Genomic DNA, 22,721 nt, shown 5'->3' with positions numbered 1-22,721 from the left:
TCATTGCAGGTTTCCGCAAAGATCTGAAGCAGAAAGAGTTTTGCCTTTTTTTATTGTAAACTTCCTCTTTTGCCTGCAGGGTGTGCCCCTGATATATATATATATATTTCATATTGTTAAAGTTTGGACTCTGCTTTTCCCTATTTTATGTTTTATTTTGCATTTTTTGGTAGAGGCTTTTGTTACTGCAGTGTTAGAAGTTTTGGGAAAGTTGAGTTTTTTTGGGCAATAGCCCCCCTCCCCTTACATTGTTCTCAGATTTTACAGAGACGCAGGCATAAAAAGAGGAAGTTGGGTGCCTGCATTCTGAATTAACCCTTTTATTTTTGGAAGTTGTACCGATTTTTATTTTTCTTTTTGGAGTGTTTTTTTTCTCCAAGGTTTACCAACTTCTTGATTTGTACCTTTTGTTTTTTCCCTTTTCTTTTTTCTCCTCGGTTTTTTTCCCTGAATTTATTGTGTTTTTTAAGTGGTTCTTTTAAAGTTTATATACTATATACTTTTTGATTTTATCAACTTTTTTTGGTTTTAAAATCTTTAAAAAATCATTTTCCCTTTTTATTTATTTTAGGTTTTCTCCACTTTTTGTGACATTTTATCAGTTTTTTTAGGTTTTAGTTTTCACTTCTTTTTTCAGTTTTTGTTAAAAAGAGAATTTTTACCGGCGTTGGGTTATTCACTAAATATTCTTGTTTTTTTCCCTTTTAAGCAGGTTAAAAGAGGTTGCAAAGTTTTTAAAGTTTTAATCACTTTTCTCCAGTCTTTAGAACAGACATAGTATGTGGTTTTGCAAGAACAGTTTTTTTCTTTAAGCTGTAGCATGACATGATGTATTGAAAAGAAAAGGGAAGTAGCTAGTAATTGCCGAAAAAGTGTTTTCAGCGGCATTCTAATTTGTGCCGTCTGAGGACCGCAGCAGAATCCGCAACCTGTGCACATACCCTAAAACAGTCCTTTACATAATGGTAACTCAAACATACTTGTGGCAATACCATAAGAGATGAGCGATAATACATACAGTCATGGCCAAAAGTATTGACACCCCTGCAATTCTGTCAGATAATATTCAGTTTCTTCCTGAAAATGATTGCAAACACAAATTCTTTGGTATTATTATCTTCATTTAATTTGTCTTGAATGAAAAAACACAAAAGAGAATGAAGCAAAAAGCAAAACATTGATCATTTCACACAAAACTCCAAAAATGGGCCGGACAAAAGTATTGCCACCCTCAGCCTAATACTTGGTTGCACAACCTTTAGCCAAAATAACTGCGACCAACTGCTTCCGGTAACCATCAATGAGTTTCTTACAATGCTCTGCTGGAATTTTAGACCATTCTTCTTTGGCAAACTGCTCCAGGTCCCTGATATTTGAAGGGTGCCTTCTCCAAACTGCCATTTTTAGATTTCTCCACAGGTGTTCTATGGGATTCAGGTCTGGACTCATTGCTGGCCACCTTAGAAGTCTCCAGTGCTTTCTCTCAAACCATTTTCTAGTGCTTTTTGAAGTGTGTTTTGGGTTATTGTCCTGCTGGAAGACCCATGACCTCTGAGGTAGACCCAGCTTTCTCACACTGGGCCCTAAATTATGCTGCAAAATTTGTTGGTAGTCTTCTGACTCCATAAAGCCATGCACACGGTCAAGCAGTCCAGTGCCAGAGGCAGCAAAGCAACCCCAAAACATCAGGGAACCTCCGCCATGTTTGACTGTAGGGACCGTGTACTTTTCTTTGAATGCCTCTTTTTTCTCCTGTAAACTCTATGTTGATGCTTTTGCCCTAAAAGCTCTACTTTTGTCTCATCTGACCAGAGAACATTCTTCCAAAATGTTTTAGGCTTTTTCAGGTAAGTTTTGGCAAACTCCAGCCTGGCTTTTTTATGTCTCGGGGTAAGAAGTGGAGTCTTCCTGGGTCTCCTACCATACAGTCCCTTTTCATTCAGATGCCGACGGATAGTATGGGTTGACACCGTTGTACCCTCGGACTGCAGGGCAGCTTGAACGTGTTTGGATGTTAGTGGAGGTTCTTTATCCAACATCCGCACAATCTTGCATTGAAATCTCTTGTCAATTTTTCTTTTCTGGCCACATCTAGAGAGGTTAGCCACAGTGCCATGGGCTTTAAACTTCTTGATGACACTGCGCACGGTAGACACAGGAACATTCAGGTCTTTGGAGATGGACTTGTAGCCTTGATATTGCTCATGCTTCCTCACAATTTGGTTTCTCAAGTCCTCAGACAGTTCTTTGGTCTTCTTTCTTTTCTCCATGCTCAATGTGGTACACACAAGGACACAGGACAGAGGTTGAGTCAACTTTAATCCATGTCAACTGGCTGCAAGTGTGATTTAGTTATTGCCAACACCTGTTAGGTGCCACAGGTAAGTTATAGGTGCTGTTAATTACACAAATTAGAGAAGCATCACATGATTTTTCGAACAGTGCCAATACTTTTGTCCACCCTCTTTGTTATGTTTGGTGTGGAATTATATCCAATTTGGCTTTAGGACAATTCTTTTTGTGTTTTTTCATTTAAGACAAATTAAATGAAGATAATAATACCAAAGAATTTGTGTTTGCAATCATTTTCAGGAAGAAACTGAGTATTATCTGACTGTAACGATGTATAGTAGGTTTCTATGAAGACAGTGGCTAGATGATAGAGTCACAGACACAGGTATACGTGAAAGTAGTTTGTATTAAACAAGCAGCACAGAACAGCACAGGTGCTGGCGGAGCCAGATAATGACAGCAGTGGTAACAGCAGCAGAACTCAGTCCAGTAGATAGCAAGTTGTACACCAGCACTATGTAGATGTAAGCAGACACAGTCTTAAGAATGCAGGCAAGGACAGTCACTTAGCCCTCTCCCTTGCGGGAGGGGAATCTTCGGGCACAGTGCAGTGGCAGAGAAAGTCACTAGGTAATAGATACTGGATGTGCAAAGGTAGCAGGGATAGTCTCTCAGGTGGAACGCACACAGCAGTCAAGATCTTCAGCGCATACCGTGAGTGCTGTAGTAGCGGTGAGCGGTGGAGGCAGGGCTGGAAGGAGCCTTCAGGCCGACACCGTCAGAAGGTCCAGGCAGCGGCAGTTAGGCAGCAGGTAATCCAGGTGGATTCAGCAGGAAGGAAGGAGGTAGCACAGCGTGCAACTCCCAGCTAGCAGATCAGGTACAGAACGAGATATACAAGCAAGGTAGTAACGTCCAGGAAAGCTATTTAAACCCGGCGGGCGGGACCAACAGGCGGTGATGTCACAGGAACCAGTATGGCCGAACGAAGCCAGGCTTAAGGGCAACAGTAAGGGCAAAGTCCGGAACACAGCAGAATAGGAACGATGCTTACATTATTCCCCCCTTAAAGAATGTCCTCCGGACAATCTTCGACCAGGCTTGTCCGGGTACCTTAGATGAAACTGCTCCAGCAGCCGCGGAGCACAGATATTCTCCACCGGTTCCCAGGAATTCTCCTCGACAGAGTATCCTTGCCACTTGACCAGGTATTGCAATTTCCTTCTGAAGATCCGTGAATCCAGAATCTTCTCCACGACATATTGTTCATGTCCATCAACGAGCACTGGAGCTGGAGGAGAGGAAGTACGCCCTGGGAAAGAATTTGGTACAACTGGCTTTAGTAGTGAAACATGGAACACCGGGTGAACCTTCCAGGCAGGGGGTAATTTCAGACGCACCGCTACCGAATTCACTAGAGCCACGATCTTGTATGGCCCTACAAACTTCTGCCCCAGCTTGACAGTCGGTGCCCTCACCCTCAGATTCTTGGTAGACAACCAGACCGTATCTCCCACCCTATACACCGGAGCCGGCCTCCTGGTACGATCTGCTGCTCTCTTATACCTTTCCTGCGCAGTCGTCAAGGTGGTCTTCAGAGCTTCCAAATTCTGCTGTAAGAAAGAAAGATGGTCAGACACAGCAGGCACTGCAGCCTCCTTGGGGAACTGCGGCAAGATGCTTGGGTGGTAACCCTGATTAGCAAAGAACGGTGACTGCTTAGTCGAGGAGTGCTGCGAGTTGTTATATGTGAACTCTGCCAGGGGAAGCAGATCTACCCAATCGTCCTGCAGATGACTTAAGTAGCAACGGAGGTACTGCTCCAGGGTCTGATTCGTACGTTCCGTCTGTCCATTAGTCTGTGGATGGTAAGCCGAAGACAGACTTACTCTAATATCCAGAGCCGCGCAGAAACACCTCCAGAACCTAGACGTGAACTGCACCCCACGATCCGAGATCACCTCATCCGGGACTCCGTGCAGACGGACCACCTCTTGAATCAACAAGTCTGCAGTCTGTTTTGCTGTGGGTAATCCAGCGCAAGGGATAAAGTGTGCTGCCTTAGTGAGGCGGTCCACGACCACTAGAATGGTGTTCTTACCCTTGGAGATCGGTAGTTCAACAATAAAGTCCATTGAGATGGATCTCCAGGGACGAGATGGTATAGGCAAGGGTTGTAACAACCCGGAAGGCGACGCACGAGGCGTCTTGAACCGAGCACATACCTCGCAGGATGACACGTATCCCTCCACGTCCTTCCGGTACGAAGGCCACCAGAAGTACCGAGCCAGGAACTCTTGGGTCTTTGTTATTCCACGATGTCCCCCAATCTTAGAATCATGAATCAGTCGGAGGACTTCAAGTCTTGTCACCTCTGGTACATACAGCCGATTCTCCTGTAACCACACTCCTCCATTGTAATTTAGGCTTACTTCGGGGGTAGGTTGCCTTAGCAACGGATCTGCTACGTATGCTGCTTTGATCTCAGACAGAAGATCCTGATGATGGATTGCAGAGATGAAATGAGCGGGAGACACAACAGTACTAGGAGACGACTTAATCACTTCCTCAGGAGCAGCAATCCTAGATAGCGCATCTGCCTTACCATTCCGTGCCCCCGACCTGTAGGAGATGATGAAGTTGAATTGGTTTAGAAACAAGCTCCAACGTGCCTGACGTGGGTTCAAACATCTTACGGACTGCATGAATTCCAAGTTTCGGTGGTCGGTAAGAACTGTAATCGGAGTTGAGGACCCCAGCAGCAAGTGTCTCCACTCCTTGAATGCCGTCACAATCGCCAGTAACTCCTTGTTCCCTACGTCATAGTTCTTCTGCGCCGGGGATAGCTTCTGAGAAAGAAAGGCACAAGGATGAAGAACTGCCTTCTCACCTCCTCTCTGTGACAACACTGCGCCGATGGCGACATCCGATGCGTCCACCTCAAGAGTAAAGCTCAGGTCTGGGTCTGGATGTCTTAAGATGGGAGCCGACACAAATTTGTCCTTCAGCCGTGTGAACGCCTCCTGGGCTTGCGGAGTCCACCGGAACGGTACCCCCTTCTTGGTCAGTTGGGTGATGGGAGCCACAATCTCAGAGAAGTTACGGATGAAGCGCCTATAGAAGTTGGCGAATCCCACAAACCTCTGAACTTCTTTCACCGATCCTGGCGCTGGCCACTCCTGGATCGCTCTGGTCTTTTGATCGTCCATCTGGAGACCCTGTGGAGAGATGACATAACCGAGGAACTGCACTGTTGCCCTGTGGAACTCGCATTTCTCCAACTTGATGTAAAGATGGTTATGCAGCAGGCGTTGCAGCACTGTCCTCACGTGGAGCCGATGTTCCTCGAGATCACTGGAAAAGATTAAAATGTCATCGAGATACACAACCATAAATACATCAAGCACATCTCGGAAAATGTCATTAACAAAATGCTGAAAGGTTGCAGGAGCATTTCGTAGTCCGAACGGCATGACCCGTGATTCGAAGTGTCCATAACGGCAGCGGAAGGCCGTCTTCCACTCATCTCCAGACCGAATTCTCACGAGATTGTAGGCTCCCCGAAGATCCAGTTTGGTGAATATCTTAGCCTGCTTCACCCTCTCCAGTAGTTCAGAGATTAAGGGTAGCGGGTGCCGATTCATGACCGTTACCTTGTTTAAATCACGGTAGTCCATGCAAGGACGCAGACCCCCATCCTTTTTCTTCACGAAGAAGATTGGTGCACCCGCAGGAGAAGTAGACGGTCGGATGAAGCCCTTGGCGAGATTCTCGTCGATGAAATCCTTCAAGGCCTTTAATTCAGGACCAGACAAAGGGTAAATACGCCCGAATGGGATCTCCGCCCCAGATATCAGTTCTATCGGGCAATCATAAGGCCGGTGGGGAGGTAACATATCTGCCCTCTTCTTATCACATACCTCTGCCAGATCCTGATACTCCATTGGTAATTGTCCCTCAGTCGTAGCTACTACCTTGGGGATAGCAGCGACCTTAGGAATAGCGGGGTTGCTGTTAGAACTTGGAGGGAACTGCACTTCCCTGGTCTCCCAGTTGATGCGAGGATTCTGAACCTGGAGCCAAGGTAACCCCAGGATAATAGGAAAGTGAGGAGAAGATATTAGTAAAAAGGACAAATGTTCCACATGGTCCTCTCCAATGCATACCTTCACCGACTCAGTCTCCATGGTTACCGGTCCCGATGTAAGTGGTGACCCGTCTACTGTCTCCATCAAGACTGACGACTCCCTCTTCACTGCCCTGATTCCATGCTTCCTAGCAAACGCGATATCCATGAAGTTTCCACTGGCCCCGGAGTCCAACATGGCGGCGCTCTCGACACACCGACCCTGGAAGCAGACCCTCAAGGATAGGTAATAGTGGGAATTCTTCTTAGTAGCGAAGGAGGAAACGACGGATGTCATCGAGATCACCACTGCGTTCAATGGAAGAGATGCCAGCGAATTCATATCGGCAAAGTCCAGGTCTCTCTGATTGTCTCTGCCCCCCGAATTGTTCAGATCTAGGACGCAGGACTCCCCCGCCTCGGAGTTACAATCAATGATAGCTGCAGCCGTCTTACGTCTCCTGACTGGACACTCGGAGATGAAGTGACCGGTCCCCCCGCAGTAGAAGCACAGGTTTTCCTTAAAGCGATGCTCCTTGCGGGCATCAGGAGGATTTCTACGTACGGCATCCACCTGCATCGGTTCGGGCTCGGGCTCGGGATTCCTCCTGCTGGTGACATCTCTGGAGGGAGAAGAGAACGGAACAGTGTTATTAAACCGTAGATCAGACCAGCGCTCCTGTCTGCGCTCAGAGAGTCGATTGTCAATGCGGATGCAGTGGTTGATGAAGTCCCCAAGAAGCACGGGCGAGTCCCCGCGTGCCAGTTCATCCTTAACTGCCGTGGACAATCCCCTGCGGAAGATGGCCTGCTTGGCTGCCCCGTTCCAGGTGGTGTCTAAAGCCCATCTACGAAAGTCCAATGCATACTCCAGCACCGAACGCTTCCCCTGCCGAAGGGTCAGCAGCGTCGTCTCAGCAGTATTAGCTCGGTTCGGGTCATCAAACATCTGCGTCATTGCGGCAATGAAATTGTCCATAGAGTTAAGCAGAGGGTCGTCGGTCTCAATCAAAGGGTTGGCCCACGCGAGCGCCTTACCAGACAGCAGCATGACTATGGTCAGAACTTTGGAGCGTTCCGTAGTGAACTGTGGGGCATGAGCAGCAAAGAAGATCCGGCACTGGTTCAAAAATCCTCGGAATTTATCCCTCTCGCCAGCGAACCGGAAGGGTGGAAGCTTCGGGAAGGTCGGTGTAGTATCCCGGGCAACACCTGCTACCTGCGCGGCTGGGGCCTGTTCCAGAGCAGCAATCCGATCAAGCTGCATAGGAATCGCTTGCTCCAACGCCAGAACACGATCACCCTGAAGAGGAGCTGCTTGTTCCAGCGCCGTAATCCGATTTGCCAGTCGTTGCAACTGTGCCTCTGCTGCCCCGGCGTTGTGTTCGATACGTTGCTCCAGCGTGTCCAGCTGGGTCCTAATGCCTGCCACATCCTGCCGTATCAAAGCAAGCTGCTTGCTTACACGTTTCTCCAGGGACTCTACACCTGCGGTCTCCATATTGGTGGCTTGTATATCCTGTAACGATGTATAGTAGGTTTCTATGAAGACAGTGGCTAGATGATAGAGTCACAGACACAGGTATACGTGAAAGTAGTTTGTATTAAACAAGCAGCACAGAACAGCACAGGTGCTGGCGGAGCCAGATAATGACAGCAGTGGTAACAGCAGCAGAACTCAGTCCAGTAGATAGCAAGTTGTACACCAGCACTATGTAGATGTAAGCAGACACAGTCTTAAGAATGCAGGCAAGGACAGTCACTTAGCCCTCTCCCTTGCGGGAGGGGAATCTTCGGGCACAGTGCAGTGGCAGAGAAAGTCACTAGGTAATAGATACTGGATGTGCAAAGGTAGCAGGGATAGTCTCTCAGGTGGAACGCACACAGCAGTCAAGATCTTCAGCGCATACCGTGAGTGCTGTAGTAGCGGTGAGCGGTGGAGGCAGGGCTGGAAGGAGCCTTCAGGCCGACACCGTCAGAAGGTCCAGGCAGCGGCAGTTAGGCAGCAGGTAATCCAGGTGGATTCAACAGGAAGGAAGGAGGTAGCACAGCGTGCAACTCCCAGCTAGCAGATCAGGTACAGAACGAGATATACAAGCAAGGTAGTAACGTCCAGGAAAGCTATTTAAACCCGGCGGGCGGGACCAACAGGCGGTGATGTCACAGGAACCAGTATGGCCGAACGAAGCCAGGCTTAAGGGCAACAGTAAGGGCAAAGTCCGGAACACAGCAGAATAGGAACGATGCTTACACTGACAGAATTGCAGGGGTGTCAATACTTTTGGCCATGACTGTATTTCTATGTAGCAGTACCGCAGGCATTTATCAAGGACATTATCAATTATGTACATATTAACATTTGAAGGGTAATTCGAGGAAGGGAAGCAAGAAAGAGAGCATATCTCACTCCCTTACACAACCACTACTGCAGGAATTGGCTGGACTTAGGTCAGATCTAAAACAAGTGGGTCACAGGGTTGAATCCCTCAAATCTATGCAAACTGACGTACTAGACTTTTCGGAAACCTTGAAAGAGACCAAATGGACAAACAAAAATACCAAATGAACTCTGCTATGCTGGCCACAGAAGATCAAGAGAATAAGAGCAGGCGCAAAAATCTAAGATTAAAGAGGGTCCCAGAATCATATGCTCCAGAAACTCTAAAGAAAATCACTACAGAAATATTTTGCTTCCATATTGGGTCCTGAAAGGCCCAGACCCCTTTAAAGTTTTCACTCTTTGGTTCATTGCAGCCATTTGGTAAATTCAAAAAAGTTCATTTTTTTCTCTTTAATGTACACTCTGCACCCCATCTTGACTGAAAAAAAACAGAAATGTAGAAATTTTTGCAAAGAAAAACTGAAATATCACATGGTCATAAGTATTCAAACCCTTTGCTCAGTATTAAGTAGAAGCACCCTTTTGAGCTAGTACAGCCATGAGTCTTCTTGCGAATGATGCAACGTTATTCACACCTGGATTTGGGGATCCTCTGCCATTCTTCCTTGCAGATCCTCTCCAGTTCCGTCAGTTTGGATGGTAAACGTTGGTGGACAGCCATTTTCAGGTCTCTCCAGAGATACTCAATTGGGTTTAGGCCAGGGCTCTTGCTGGGCCAGTCAAGAATAGTCGCAGAGTTGTTCTGAAGCCACTCCTTTGTAATTTTAGCTGTGTGCTTAGGGTCATTGTCTTGTTGGAAGGTGAACCTATATATAAACCAAACACAATACTCACCTCTCCTCCTCGTTCCCCCGCTGATCCTGGCTCTGCTCTGGTATCAGCAGCTACAATTCCGTCTGCCTGACACATAGCGGGTACGTGATGAAGTGACATCATCACGCACCTGCTGTATCAGAGGCAGAGGGGGAATGATGATGATAGGGAGTGTCAGATGACGCTCTCTCCTCCATTACTGCTTTCAACTGTATCGGAATCTATGATGTCGATACACTTGAATGCGGTGCGCACTAGGGGGCGGCACTGGTGCCTGACCGTCATGACTTACAGGCCCCATAGTGTTCACATGGGCTGGGGGTCACTGGGGACTGCCGACCCTGATAGTGGGGAGTGTTAGCCGCAGCCTGCAGCTAACACTGCCCACTATTAAAGTGAAATGAATATTCATTCTCCTCTCCCCCCCTATGGGGGTGTGGCGAAGAGTGAATATTCATTTCCCTTTAGCAGCAGGGACAGGCTTTAGCCACAGCAGCCGACTCCTGCCTCCTGTCACCCGCTGCTGCTCCGCTGACATCGAGCGGGACCCCATCACTCATGGGCCCCATAGCAGCTGCATGGTGTGCCGCTATTAGCGACACGCCACTGGCTGGGGACCCCTGGAGCAGTGGGGGCCCTAGGCAGCTGCCGACCTGTACGCCAGCAGGTGTCAGTGCCTGGGCCCAGGGCCAGTCCGACTCTGTATGTGAGGCTCATAAAGCAGTTATTCGAGGAGAGTTGATCGTGTTAAGCGCTCACATTAAAAAAGTCTAGAGAAAAGGAATTTTCCTCTCTACTTCACCAAATCAGCACATTAGAAAAGACACGAAAAAATCCTTAGTTTCGGCAGCACAAAAGGATCTCCTGAATTTGAGAAAAAAAAACTAAAGATGTCTTGAACATTAATTCAGCAAAGCTTTATCACAGGTGTAAGCAAAATAAATATCTTCATGGCAATAGGGGTAGCAAAATTACCTCCCATAAGAAAAATATAGAGCGCTCATTTATTTAAAAGATTTGCATCAAAGGTAGAGATTGGTTGATAAAACAAAACACCAGGAATTCTGGAAATTTATTTATTTATTTTTTTTAATGACGGGTAGTAAAATTAATAAGGCAGCTTTATTCTTCAGGACAGTACGATTGCAGTGATACCACATTTATATATTTTTTTTACGTTTTGCCACTTTTTCACAATAAAAACTATTTTATAGAAAAAATAATTGTTTTTGCATCGCTTTATTCTGAAGATATAACAAAATAAACTTCTCAAATTTCTCCACAAGAAATAATGGACAAGTTGAAAACTATTCCCAATGGGAAATCCCCTGGTCCAGATGGCCTTCCAATTATTTACTACAAAAAACACTTATTAACTCTTTACAACCTCAGCTAATACATTTATTTAATTCCTATCTGAGTGGAAATGTCCCCACCAAACAAACGCTAGAGGCACATATATCGATTATCCACAAGGAGGTGAAAGATCCTATTCAGTGTGCTAGCTACTGCCCAATCTCGCTTCTGAATGCTGATGTGGTGCCCTGCGTCTTTATCGCCACAAAAGGGTTAAATATGTACTGTTTTGTATGTGTTTTGTGAGCAATGGGAGTTATGCTTTCTCTGCTAGAGACCACAACACACACACACACACAATTTACCTCACTCCCTTACTTGTCTGAAGCTTAGAGCTTTGCAGACATGCCTTAACAGAGAGGGGGAGGAGTCGAATGTTGTTGTTTTCAGTGGTGAAGAAGGAGAGAATGGAGGACGCTCTTGGAAGCCATGCCATGTGCTCCCTCCAGCAGTAAAGCTAATAAGATTCAGGTAGTCAGCCCCTAGGCCATTCATGCTTTCAGAGCAGGGTGGTAAGCTGAGATATTGTGTGAGTTTATACAACCAACAGCGCAGTGTTTTCCCCGGGAAGACAGCAGCAAATTAGGATCAGTGAGGGATTGTGCAAGAAGGAACAGGAGCTTCACGCAGGATCCAAGCTGCAAGTTGCCAGAGGAGGAAAACAGTGAGTAGAGGCTGTACTAGAAGTTCCAAACTCTGGGAAGCCTTGGTCCCTTAAGGGATTAGAATAGCAGGAAGCTTACACCGAGTCACAGCAGAGAGAAGGATAACTCCCATTCTGCAGAGCAGACTGTAACCTGGTGAGAGTTGTAATATCTCCTCTGAACTGCACCTGAACTACAGTAAATGAAAAAGTGACTTTCCTTGTCTCCTGCCTTATTACTTCGTGCCTTCTACTTCCATCACAATCTCTGGGGGTCAGCCCTGGTTGGAGAGGGTTAAACATCTACACTGCCTCACCAACTAGTCCCCCAGGAATCATCCTGCAGTGCCGCCTATACTACAGTCGACCACTCCAACTGGCGTCACGTATCACTACATAAACTTTATTCCCATTCAATTCTACCCCTTTTACATGACCGCCTGGGGCCACGGACTGGGTCACTGCCACTGTGACATATTCCTTTAAGACGACCGGCCCGGTACCGAGTATCCCACAGCCCCTGGGCGCGTCATTTTGGTGTCACGAACAGAATTCGAACAGGATTCTGTGCGTGCCTAAAGTCCTACAGGAGCAATGACCTGCAGCAACTGAAGCGGTGAGTCGCACCCCTGGAAGGGTTAACTAGGGGGGAAGATGTCTAATCTCGGCGACACTCAGGTTGCAGCAGCTACAGCTCCCATATTGCCTCTCACCATGCCTTATTTACCAGGTGCAACATGGCTGCCACAGTACACTGGCGAATCGCACACCTTAAGTGACTTCAAAGAGAAGCTGCGCAGCATGTTTGAAATTTACCCTATGTCAGAAGAGCAGAAAGTCAATATACTTACAAGTCAGCTCAGTGGCGCTGCTCAGAGAGAAGTTTAATGTTGGCCAGCAACTGATAAAAAGACTGTAAAAGAAATTTTTGCTAAATTAAAGGATACTTTTGACACCAGTACTGCTTCAGAAATAAAGATGTGATTTTTCAGCTGCAGACAATAACCACAGGACACTGTTTGAGACTATGCCCTTAACCTGCAGGAGGCGCTGCAGGCCATTAAACAAATTGATCCAGCCAGTGTAAGGGCCTCGTTACATGTAACAATGTCCCAGCGATCCCACCAACGATCCGACGTGGATGGGATTGCTGGGACATAGTTAGCTTATCACTGGTGACCTGTCACATAGACAGACTCACCAGCGATCAGAACCAGCGAGTAAGCTGGTATCCAATGTAAACAGCGGGTTTCTAAGAGCCGCGCGGCTCTTAGATACCCATTGTTTACCTTGGTAACCAGCCTGCACCCTGGTTTCCAAGGTAAACAGTGGGTTTCTAAGAGCCGCGCGGCTCCTAGATACCCGCTGTTTAGATTGGAAACCAGCCTGCACGCTGGTGCAGCATCGCTGATGGTTACTCTCCCGCTGCCACATGCAGTGATGCGCTCTGGCCAGCGGGAGACCAACGATCAAAGGACGATCCTGCACGATCAGCGATACCCGGCAGGGGGGTCGGTTGCTGATACATATCACACACAGCGAGATCGCTGGCGAGATCACTGTGGCGTCACAAAATCAGCGATCTCACTGGCGATATCGCTGTGTGTGACGGGCCTTAAGAGATGAGAACAAAATATTGAAAGAGCAGTTCATTAAAGGTCTTTTGTCTGACTCTAGTAAGGCTCAACTGCACATGATGTCATTGCAGAACCCTGATATGGACTTTGTTCAGTTTAAGGATGATCCATCCATATCTTAAGAGAATCTACCCATGTCTGCACTGAGCCAGTTAAACATCCAGCAGTTACATACCACCAGGGGGCAGTATCCTCACCCCAGGTGCCTACAGTACAGCATGTGCAGATTCCAGTTGATGATTCTACTGCAGATTTACGGCTGCAAGTACAGGAACTGACTAAAAATATGGCTGCTCTATGTAAAACTGTTCAGACTCTCCAGACTTGTTACCCAACAGAGCGGATCCAATTAGCATCAAGCCCGGATGATCTCCCATGGCGACAGCCAAAGAGGATGCCGCAACATCAGCGACGACTGACTCGCAATGGCAGGAGAACAACGGACCGATTTGACTCTTCTGGGAAACCCATCTGCAGACGGTGCCATAAGGTTGATCATATTGAAAGGGAATGTCCTTTAAATGGGCGACCCCTGGGGCCGAGGACCAACCCCCAGGAGTAAGACAATCTGGTCCAACTAACTGGAGAAACAGGTATGTTGGAGGACGTCCACTTATACCCGTGGTAGTGGATGGTATCCCCTTCACCGCCCTCTTGGACACTGGATCACAGGTAACCACAATGCCTTACACACTGTACCAGAGATATTGGACTGATGCTGATTTCACCTAACTTCTTGATGGTGACTTGTCATTAATAGCATGTAATGGTCAACCTCTGACACAGGTGGGGTACAAGGAGGTTGTCATTAAAGTGGGGAAGGTGGAGCTCAAAGCTCAAGGACTTGTGGTGGTAGAGGTAGACAAAGCAGAGTGTCAACCTATCATAACATTGGGCACAAATGTGATTGAAAATTGTTTAAGTGAGGTCATTACCATTTTGAAAGACATAGCCGAGTCAGCCCCATACAAAGAACAGCATGCCCTCAATAAAGATACCAAGGCCCTTGTGCAGCAACAGCAGGTGGTGTTAACTGGTGGAGAGATTGGTAGTGTAAGGGTGAGTGATCCCTACTCCATGCTTCCCCCTAGGAGTGAGACCCTCATCTGGTGCAGAGTAGCCATAGGCATCAGAGGATGGGACTGCCAAGCCCTCCTTGAACCAGTCTACTCAGATAGCAGACCTACTGTGATGACAGCCAGGGGACTTGTTGATGTTAAAAGGGGCAGGGTCCTGGTACGTGTTCTGAACTGTGAAGAGGAGGAAGTTTGCTTGCCCCGTTATGCAACCGTAGCCAAACTATTCACAGTCTGGAACAACGATATTCAGGCTGTAGAACCCTTGGATCCGTCAGAAGCGACGGATGGCAATGACTCTTCTGTTCAGACGGAGGAGTGGTTCCAAAAGATAGATGTTGGCACCGACTCCACTCCTGTACATCAGAAAAATGGAGTGCAGCGAGTGGTACAAGAATACGAGAGGGTTTTCAGTAAGCATCCCTTGGATTTTGGGCAGGTAAAAGGGTTTCAACATAACATCCCCACAGGAGATCACCCACCTATCAAAGAAAGGTAGGTATCGTCCTGTACCTCGAGTTCATTATCAGTGTTCAAAAGGTATGCTAAGAGAAATGAAACAAGCAGGGGTAATCAGGGATAGCTATAGTCCTTGGGTAGCTCCCCTGGTTTTAGTCAAAAAGAAAGATGGTACAATGCGCATGTGTGTAGATTACAGACAGCTTACCAAAATTACTCACAAAGATGCATACCCCTTACCGCGCATAGAGGAGTCTGTTGTGAGTTCATTTTCCCCTTCATTACTGAGGCCCGAGGAACTCCCTCTTCTGGTAAAGAAAGGTAGTGAGCCTGACTATCAAACACCTGAGGCTGATGATGATGACTGGCTGAGTGGAGTTACTGACTGGATATAAGGCTGCCGACGCCCTTCTGCCCTGCGGGTGATTTCTCTGTGGGATCCTTGGAGACCAGTCTGAATTCCTGCTCCTCTAAAGCTAAGTTTGCTGCTCGGCCTTTTGCTTTGGTGCTTTGACTTTGTTTTGCTTTGTTTTTCTGGATTTCTGCCATTCCCTGCTGGGGTGTGCTGAATTCATTTAGCTCTGTCTTCTGAAAATACCTGAGTGCTGATTTAGTTTTTGAAGCCTAGCTGCTTCAGGGCCTTTTTCATATCAGTTTGTTGGCTTATGTCTTTGATAGGGTTTTGGCAGATTGCAGACAGCAGCCTTCCTGTCCTTTCCTATCTAGGTAGTTTTGGGCCCCGTCTTTGCTCAGTCTATCTTTCTGTCTGTGTTAGTATTTTCATCTTGCTTCACCGTCATTATATGTTGGGGGCTGCCTATTGCTTTGGGGTCTGCTCTGGGGCAGTTTAGATTTCCCCTTTCTTTCTTTAGGCCTATGTAATTCTCCGGCTGTGATCGAGGGGTCTAGGGCAATCTAGTCTAGGGACTGGCTCAGGAAACGCGTTGGCAATAAAGATATCTTGAATTCTACCACAGCAGCGCAGTCTCTTATTGCACTACCAGCCTTCTCTTTGTACCAAGTCCTTGGACCTCGTGCAGACTGCTACAGCTGTTTTATGTGATTATAGGTGTTGTGACTGTCACAACCCTATCAGGTGAGCCTAACACTTGCTGTGCACTCATCTACTTTCCATACAGACCTACGCATTGGAAGCGCCCTGTCTCCCCCTCTTCTATTCACAACAACTAACAGTAGCCGTGGAGCGTTCCTACGGTGGTCCTAGACTCCTCTTCACAGCTGGAGAACTAAATAAGCCTAAAGAAAGAAAGGGGAAATCTAAACTGCCCCAGAGCAGACCCCAAAGCAATAAACAGCCCCCAACATGTATTGTCGGTGAAAACAGATGAAAACACAAACACAGACAGAAAGACAGGCAGAGCAAACGATGGGGCCCAACTAACTAGATAGGAAAGGACAGAAAAGATGCTGGCTGCAATCCGCAAAAACCCTACCAAAAATGTCCCAACACGTCTGACAGGAAAAACGGCCCTGAAGTCACTAGACTTCAAAATCCCTATATCAGCACTCCGATATATTCTGAAGACAGAGCAAAAGAGATTTAACCGATCAGGGACAAAAATGGAAATTCAGCAGAGCACAAAACTAAGCAAATCAGACAAAATCTCATGGAACAATAACAGAGCAAAACTTAGCTTTAGAAGACAGGCCAGAGCTAAGAGCAGAGAAATCACCAGCAACCCTACAGGGCGTCTGCTGCCTTATATCCACTCAGAGATTCCAGATGTCCAATCGCAATCCACCTGTTCAGGTGACAGGTTTCTCCCATCCAAATCAGTTTCACCACCTCCTTTCACCAGCAGAGGGAGTTCATCGGACATCAAAGGTGAACGAGAAAATGAGCTCACAACAGAGTAGCACCCGACCCAGACAAGGTGACTGTCAACAGAGGCTGGCAGGTACCCACCAACATCCAAGAGGTCAGACAATTCCTAGGCCTAGTGGGATACTACAGATGCTTTATCAAAGACTTTACTAAATTGGCAGCCCCTCGTCAAGATCTCCTAGTTGGCCAACCCAAAAAGGCTAGAGGCAAGAGTCCCCTGATTGAGTGGAATGCTAGGTTGGATGAGTCATTCAACAGCCTTAAGCAAGCACTTACAGGAGAAGAGATCTTAGCGTATCCAGACTATGATCAGCCATTTATCCTGCACATCGATGCCAGAAATGTTGGGTTAGGAGCTGTCCTATCTCAAGTGCAGTCGGGTAAGGAGAAAGTCATTACTTATGCCAGTTGGAAGCTTCGTCCTACTGAGAGGAACCCTACCAACTATACCTCCTTCAAGCTAGAATTCTTGGCTATCGTTTGGGCAGTGACCGAGAGGTTCAAGCACTATTTGGCTTCATCCAAATTTACCATCTATATGGACAACAATCCATTAACCCATCTGGAGACCGCCAGGCTTGGCACCTTGGAACAAAGATGGATGGCTCAGTTGTCCAATTATGAGTTTGTCATTAAATACCAAGTTGGCACTAAAAACGCCAATGCCGATGCCTTGTCCCGTATGCCAAATGCTTCTGATCCAGCAGAAGATCTAGAAGACCTGGAAGAAATAGAGATGCCGGTATTCCACCGCTACGGTGCCTCCCAAGACTCAAACCACGTGACAGGGAGAAGTCTTGCCGTTCATGGAGTTTCCCTTAATCCACTACCTCACCATGGTTGGGCAGAGACGCAGAGCAGTGACCCGGCTATATGTATAGTCAAAGAACTCCTTGGAGAAGCAGATTTGTCTCCAGCTCCTGATGCACCTGCGGATGTCCAACAGTTGTGGAAAGAGAGAAAGAAGTTGTTCCTTTTTGAAGGCAAGTTGATCCAAAGAGCTATTAACCCATGTACGCATGAACTGGTATGGCAGATTGTGGTCCCCAGAAAAGACGTGCCCATGGTCTTGGAAGCTTACCACAATCAAGCTGGACACTTTGGTTGGAAAAAGCTGGAAGTAGTCATCCGCGACAGCTTCTTCTGGACAGGTATGAGACGGTCTATTGAACAGTGGAGTAGGGAATGCGGCCCATGTAATCTCAGAAGAAAGAATTCTGCCAATCAAAGTGCCCCCTTGCAGCCCATCATCACTAAACAACCTTTGGAACTGGTGGCCCTAGACCACGTGCAACTAATCCCAAGCCGATCAGGGTATGCCTATGCCTTAACAATAGTGGATCACTATTCCTGTTTCCTAGTGGTCGTTCCGGTGAAAGACCAAACAGCAAGAACAGCTGCAAAGGCATTCCAAGAATATTTCTGCAGACCCCATGGCTACCCAGATCAAGTGCTGACACACAGAGGTCCAGCCTTCGAAGCAGAAGTCTTTCAAGAATTTTGCTCCCTCTATGGATGTAAAAAGATCAGAAGTACACCATACCACCCACAAGACAATGGTCTTTGTGAAAAACGGAATCATCTGGTGATCAATTTATTGCAGGTCCTACCACTAGAAGAAAGGAACCAATGGCCTGAGAAATTGCCTGATTTGATCGAAATGTATAATCATATCCTAACCAGTGCAACAGGATATGCTCCAGCTTACTTGATGCGTGCACGGCCAGGTAAACTCCCCATCGACCTGGAAATGGGAGTCCTAACTCCTGAAAACATATTCAGCCAATTGGATACTGATTGGAATACAGAAAGACAACTACAGTATCAAAAAGTTCAGCAATGTGTAGAAAAAAGTCTTGCTCAAGCTAGGCAAAAACAGGAAAGGAACTTTAATAGACATGCTGTGGCAACCCCCTTACCAACAGGTGAACAAGTGTTGAAGAAAAAGAGAAGAAACCACAAGTTAGATGACCAATGGGAGGCTCAGCCTTACACTATTCAACTATCTAGCTCTGACAAAAGCAAAGTGTGTACCATCTCCAAAGACGGTGGAAAAACGTGTACTACTGTATCCAGAGACAATCTGAAAGTATGTCCAGCACAATTGCGTGAAAGAGTTGAGACTAAGGAAGATCCTCAGCTGATGGAAAAGACTGATACCAAGTTTCACACTGTTCTAGGTGAATTCCCTAGTTCTTGGCCACAAGCTGCATGCGCATGCGCCGGTTAACTAAGCCCCGGAAGTATTTTGCTGTGTTCCGGGGCTTTGTTAACCGGAGCATGCGCAGTCAGGCTGACATGTCCGCCATGTCTGCCATGTCTGTTTTGTCTCAAGAACTCCTGGAGCGATGTGCATGTGCATATCTTGTCTGCTATGCTGCATGTTCCCTAGAGCAGTGTGCGCACTCACCTCGTGTCTGAGCTGCAGGATGCCTGCGTTTCTGCTCTGTCTTCTGTGATCTTCTTGTCATGTCTAGAGTCCCTGATCATGTGTCCCTGCCTGGATCCTGCACTGTCTGGTTCGGCAATCATCTCGTCATGTCTAGAACTCTGATCATGTGACCTGTCTAGGTTTCAGCACTGGATCTGCAGTCGTCTCGTCATGCCTGGAACTCTGATCATGTGACTACGCTCTGTTATCCTGTGGATCTGAACCCGGAAGTGCTCCCCTGGTCCTGACCTGGAAGAGGAGGTGCTATGCCCTATATCAGGCCGCCCCTTCCTATGCTCTGGGCCTGAGTATTGTGTGTGGTGTCCCTGCATGGCTGCTTGGTCTGTGGGGCGCTCCCTCTATTCTGTGCCCTTGAACTCTGCTCTGTCGTGCGTCTCTGCACACGCTCCGTGCTTGTATTCCGTCTCTTGTCTTGTGTTGTCTCTCGTGCCATGTTTTGTCCCTGCTCTGCTTTGTCTTGTAGTCCTTGTTTGCACTGTTTCTGTTCCTTGTTTCTGTCCTCGTGTCATGTCTCGCTCTGCTTTGTGGCTTCAGGTACCCTGCCTCTGTCTCTGTTCCTGGCGTGTCCTTACACGTGCAGGCCTCCACTCTGAACCTGTCCCTGGCGTGTCTCTGCACGCGCAGGACTCTGCCTCGCTTGTCCCTGACGTGCCTCTCTGCACGCGCAGGACTCTGCCTCGCTTGTCCCTGACGTGCCTCTCTGCACGCGCAGGACTCTGCCTCGTCTGTCCCTGGCGTGCCTCTCTGCACGCACAGGACTCTGCCTCGCCTGTCCCTGGCGTGCCTCTCTGCACGCGCAGGACTCTGCCTCGCCTGTCCCTGGCGTGCCTCTCTGCACGCGCAGGACTCTGCCTCGCCTGTCCCTGGCGTGCCTCTCTGCACGCGCAGGACTCTGCCTCGCCTGTCCCTGGCGTGCCTCTCTGCACGCGCAGGACTCTGCCTCGCCTGTCCCTGGCGTGCCTCTCTGCACGCGCAGGACTCTGCCTCGCCTGTCCCTGGCGTGCCTCTCTGCACGCGCAGGACTCTGCCTCGCCTGTCCCTGGCGTGCCTCTCTGCACGCGCAGGACTCTGCCTCGCCTGTCCCTGGCGTGCCTCTCTGCACGCGCAGGACTCTGCCTCGCCTGTCCCTGGCGTGCCTCTCTGCACGCGCAGGACTCTGCCTCGCCTGTCCCTGGCGTGCCTCTCTGCACGCGCAGGACTCTGCCTCGCCTGTCCCTGGCGTGCCTCTCTGCACGCGCAGGACTCTGCCTCACCTGTGTACCCTGTCTAGTCCCAAGGTCCTTCCTTGGCCCGGCTCTGGGCTTCGGCCTACGCTCCGCTGCTAGACTGTCCCTGTCCCTGGCATGCTCGTTACATGCGCAGGTCTCTGCCTAGTTCTTTGTATTGTCCCTGATGTTTTGTGCGCCCTTGCACTTTTCACACTAGGCTTTGCCGTACTGGCTGTACGCGTCTCTGTCCTGTGTCTTTGCCTAGCCCTGCCTTGTGGCTCCGTGCCTCTGTGCACGTGCCTACCTGGTGTGCCTCAGCCGTGCCGCCTCTAGCCATGCTCGCCTCTGTGCCCCAGCCGTGCCCCGTCCAGTGCTATAGTGGTCTGGCTGTGCGGTGCCGCCTCTAGTCGAGCCTGCTTGCAACTGCCATCGTCAGTACCACCTGCCGGTGCTCCCAGCCGTGGTCTCTGTGCTCCCTTGCACTCACGCTGGTTCTCGCACTGTGCCTTTTCGTGCTACTCTTGCACAAAGCCTTTGTCTCCTTTTGCTCCTTTCTGTACCCTAGTTTGCCTGCCGGATTCCATAACCTGCCGACCGCTGCCAGAGGTCCGGACCTAGATGACTGCGGCCTGATGTCCGGAGCTGATGTCAGTAGCCTGATTCCTGGACCCTGTCGGTCGATGCCAGCACCCTGGATTCCGATGCCATTGAACCTGATCCATCCCTGGCATGCCCCTTGGCATGCGCAGGCCACCGTCCTGTGAACCTGACCCGTTCCTGGCATGCCCCTCGGCATGCGCAGGTCTCTGTCCTGTGAACCTGATCCTGGCATGTCCGTTGACACGCACCATGTTATTAACCCTGTCGTGTTTCCTTACATGGAACCCTGGCTAACTACTGGATGTCCGGATCCTGCCGATCTCCCTCTGAGCTACAGACCCTGATGCCTTGGTTGATCGTGGACCGTTGACCGGAGTCCGATGTCCGTGTACCATCTGCACGTTCCATGTCTGGACCTCGGCGTGCCATTGCACACGCACCCTGTTTCATGAACTGTGTGTTCACGTTTGCTGTTGCACCCTGAAGAGTTCCACAAGTCTTGGACCTCGGCGTGCTCTTGCACGCACCCTGCTTTATGTTCTGTGTGTTCACGTTTTGTACCTGAAGTCTTCCTTAATAAAGTTCCTTTGAATTAATGACTCGTCTTGTCTTGTCTCCCTGAGCCGGCCGTCTGGTCCAGCAGCCGTAGTGGCTCACCCCCTTGGTCTTGCCCCTGACGCTCCCTGTATAGGGGGTGGTTCTCACTAGGTCAGCTCGCCCTAGGTGGGTGGGTGCCACGGCCCAGTGGGTCCACTCTTTCTAAGAAGAACGACTCAGTGTAAGCTGACACTCGTCACACAGGCTTTTCGGCTTTGCCTGCAGTTGGGCAAAGCATACTGCACAAGCACTAGCTAAGAATGCTTAGCGCACACACAACAAATGGCTGAGACCTACTCCTATTCCTCAAAAAACTGCAGACGGCAGCCAAGGATGGGGAGGCGGTACACATCGGGAACACCGCCCATCGGACCGGACCGACCTCGTTTTCATCGCATGCCAAAAGTAGGTGACAGATTAACAATGCAGTGGTAGTTCCAGTGATGGTGTTCCCACAAAGGTCTTCACCAGAGCACCAAATTGTTCTGGAAGCGACGAATCGCTAATTCCAACCACTAATGCTTTGCATGAGGAAGAATCAGAAAACTTGCCCACAGTCAGCAGTGAACCTGCTGTACCCATGGTAGGTTCAAAGAGTCGTAGAAAGTCGTCTAGTATTCCTATCTTGTGCAGATCACAGTGTAGCAAACAGGGCCAAACCCCTTCTCGCTATAGAAATGATTTGTAAAATATTCTAAGATTAATAATTTAGTTTTCAATTGTACTTACATTGAACTTTGCCTTAGGTAGCGTTACTAATTGAGTGGGCTATACTGTAAAATCACACTGACAGGTTAAAATAGAATAGATAGAATACATGTATACAAATAGTATAGGTATATATACTGCTCAAAAAAATAAAGGGAACACTTAAACAACAGAATACAACTCCCAAGTAAATCAAACTTCTGTGAAATCAAACTGTCCACATAGGAAGCAGCACTGATTGACAATCAATTTCACATGCTGTTGTGCAAATGGAATAGAAAATAGATGGAAATTATTGGCAATTATCACGACACCCTCAATAAAAGGAGTGGTTCTGCAAGTGGGGACCACAGACCACATCTCAGTACCAATGCTTTCTGGCTGATGTTTTGGTCACTTTTGAATGTTGGTTGTGCTTTCACACTCGTGGTAGCATAAGACGGACTCTACAACCCAAACAAGTGGCTCGGGTAGTGCAGCTCATCCAGGATTGCACATCAATGCGAG

At 48.2% G+C, this 22,721-nt stretch overlaps 1 protein-coding gene across 4 annotated transcripts in view; it reads right to left on the bottom strand.

Moving 5' to 3' along the window:
* The window catches only part of LOC141068060 (multidrug and toxin extrusion protein 1-like), a 234,623-nt gene that overhangs the window by 75,970 nt on the left and 135,932 nt on the right, over positions 1-22,721 (bottom strand). The window contains exons 1-2 of one of the 4 annotated variants that reach the window (XM_073558273.1): positions 19,060-19,141; positions 12,483-12,544 (exon numbers count right to left, since the gene is read on the bottom strand). The exons of the other annotated variants lie outside the window; for them this stretch is intronic. The gene's annotated coding sequence lies outside the window, so the exon portion shown is untranslated. Of the gene's footprint in view, positions 1-12,482; positions 12,545-19,059; positions 19,142-22,721 lie in introns of those variants that run through there. 4 annotated transcript variants of the gene reach the window in all.

The sequence above is a fragment of the Dendrobates tinctorius genome, unplaced genomic scaffold (assembly GCF_039654945.1).
Source record: "Dendrobates tinctorius isolate UK_male_01 unplaced genomic scaffold, ASM3965494v1 ptg000013l, whole genome shotgun sequence".
Lineage (NCBI taxonomy): Eukaryota > Metazoa > Chordata > Amphibia > Anura > Dendrobatidae > Dendrobates > Dendrobates tinctorius.
Note: the sequence above shows the minus strand (reverse complement) of the source record. Positions and strands in the feature narration are given on the sequence as shown.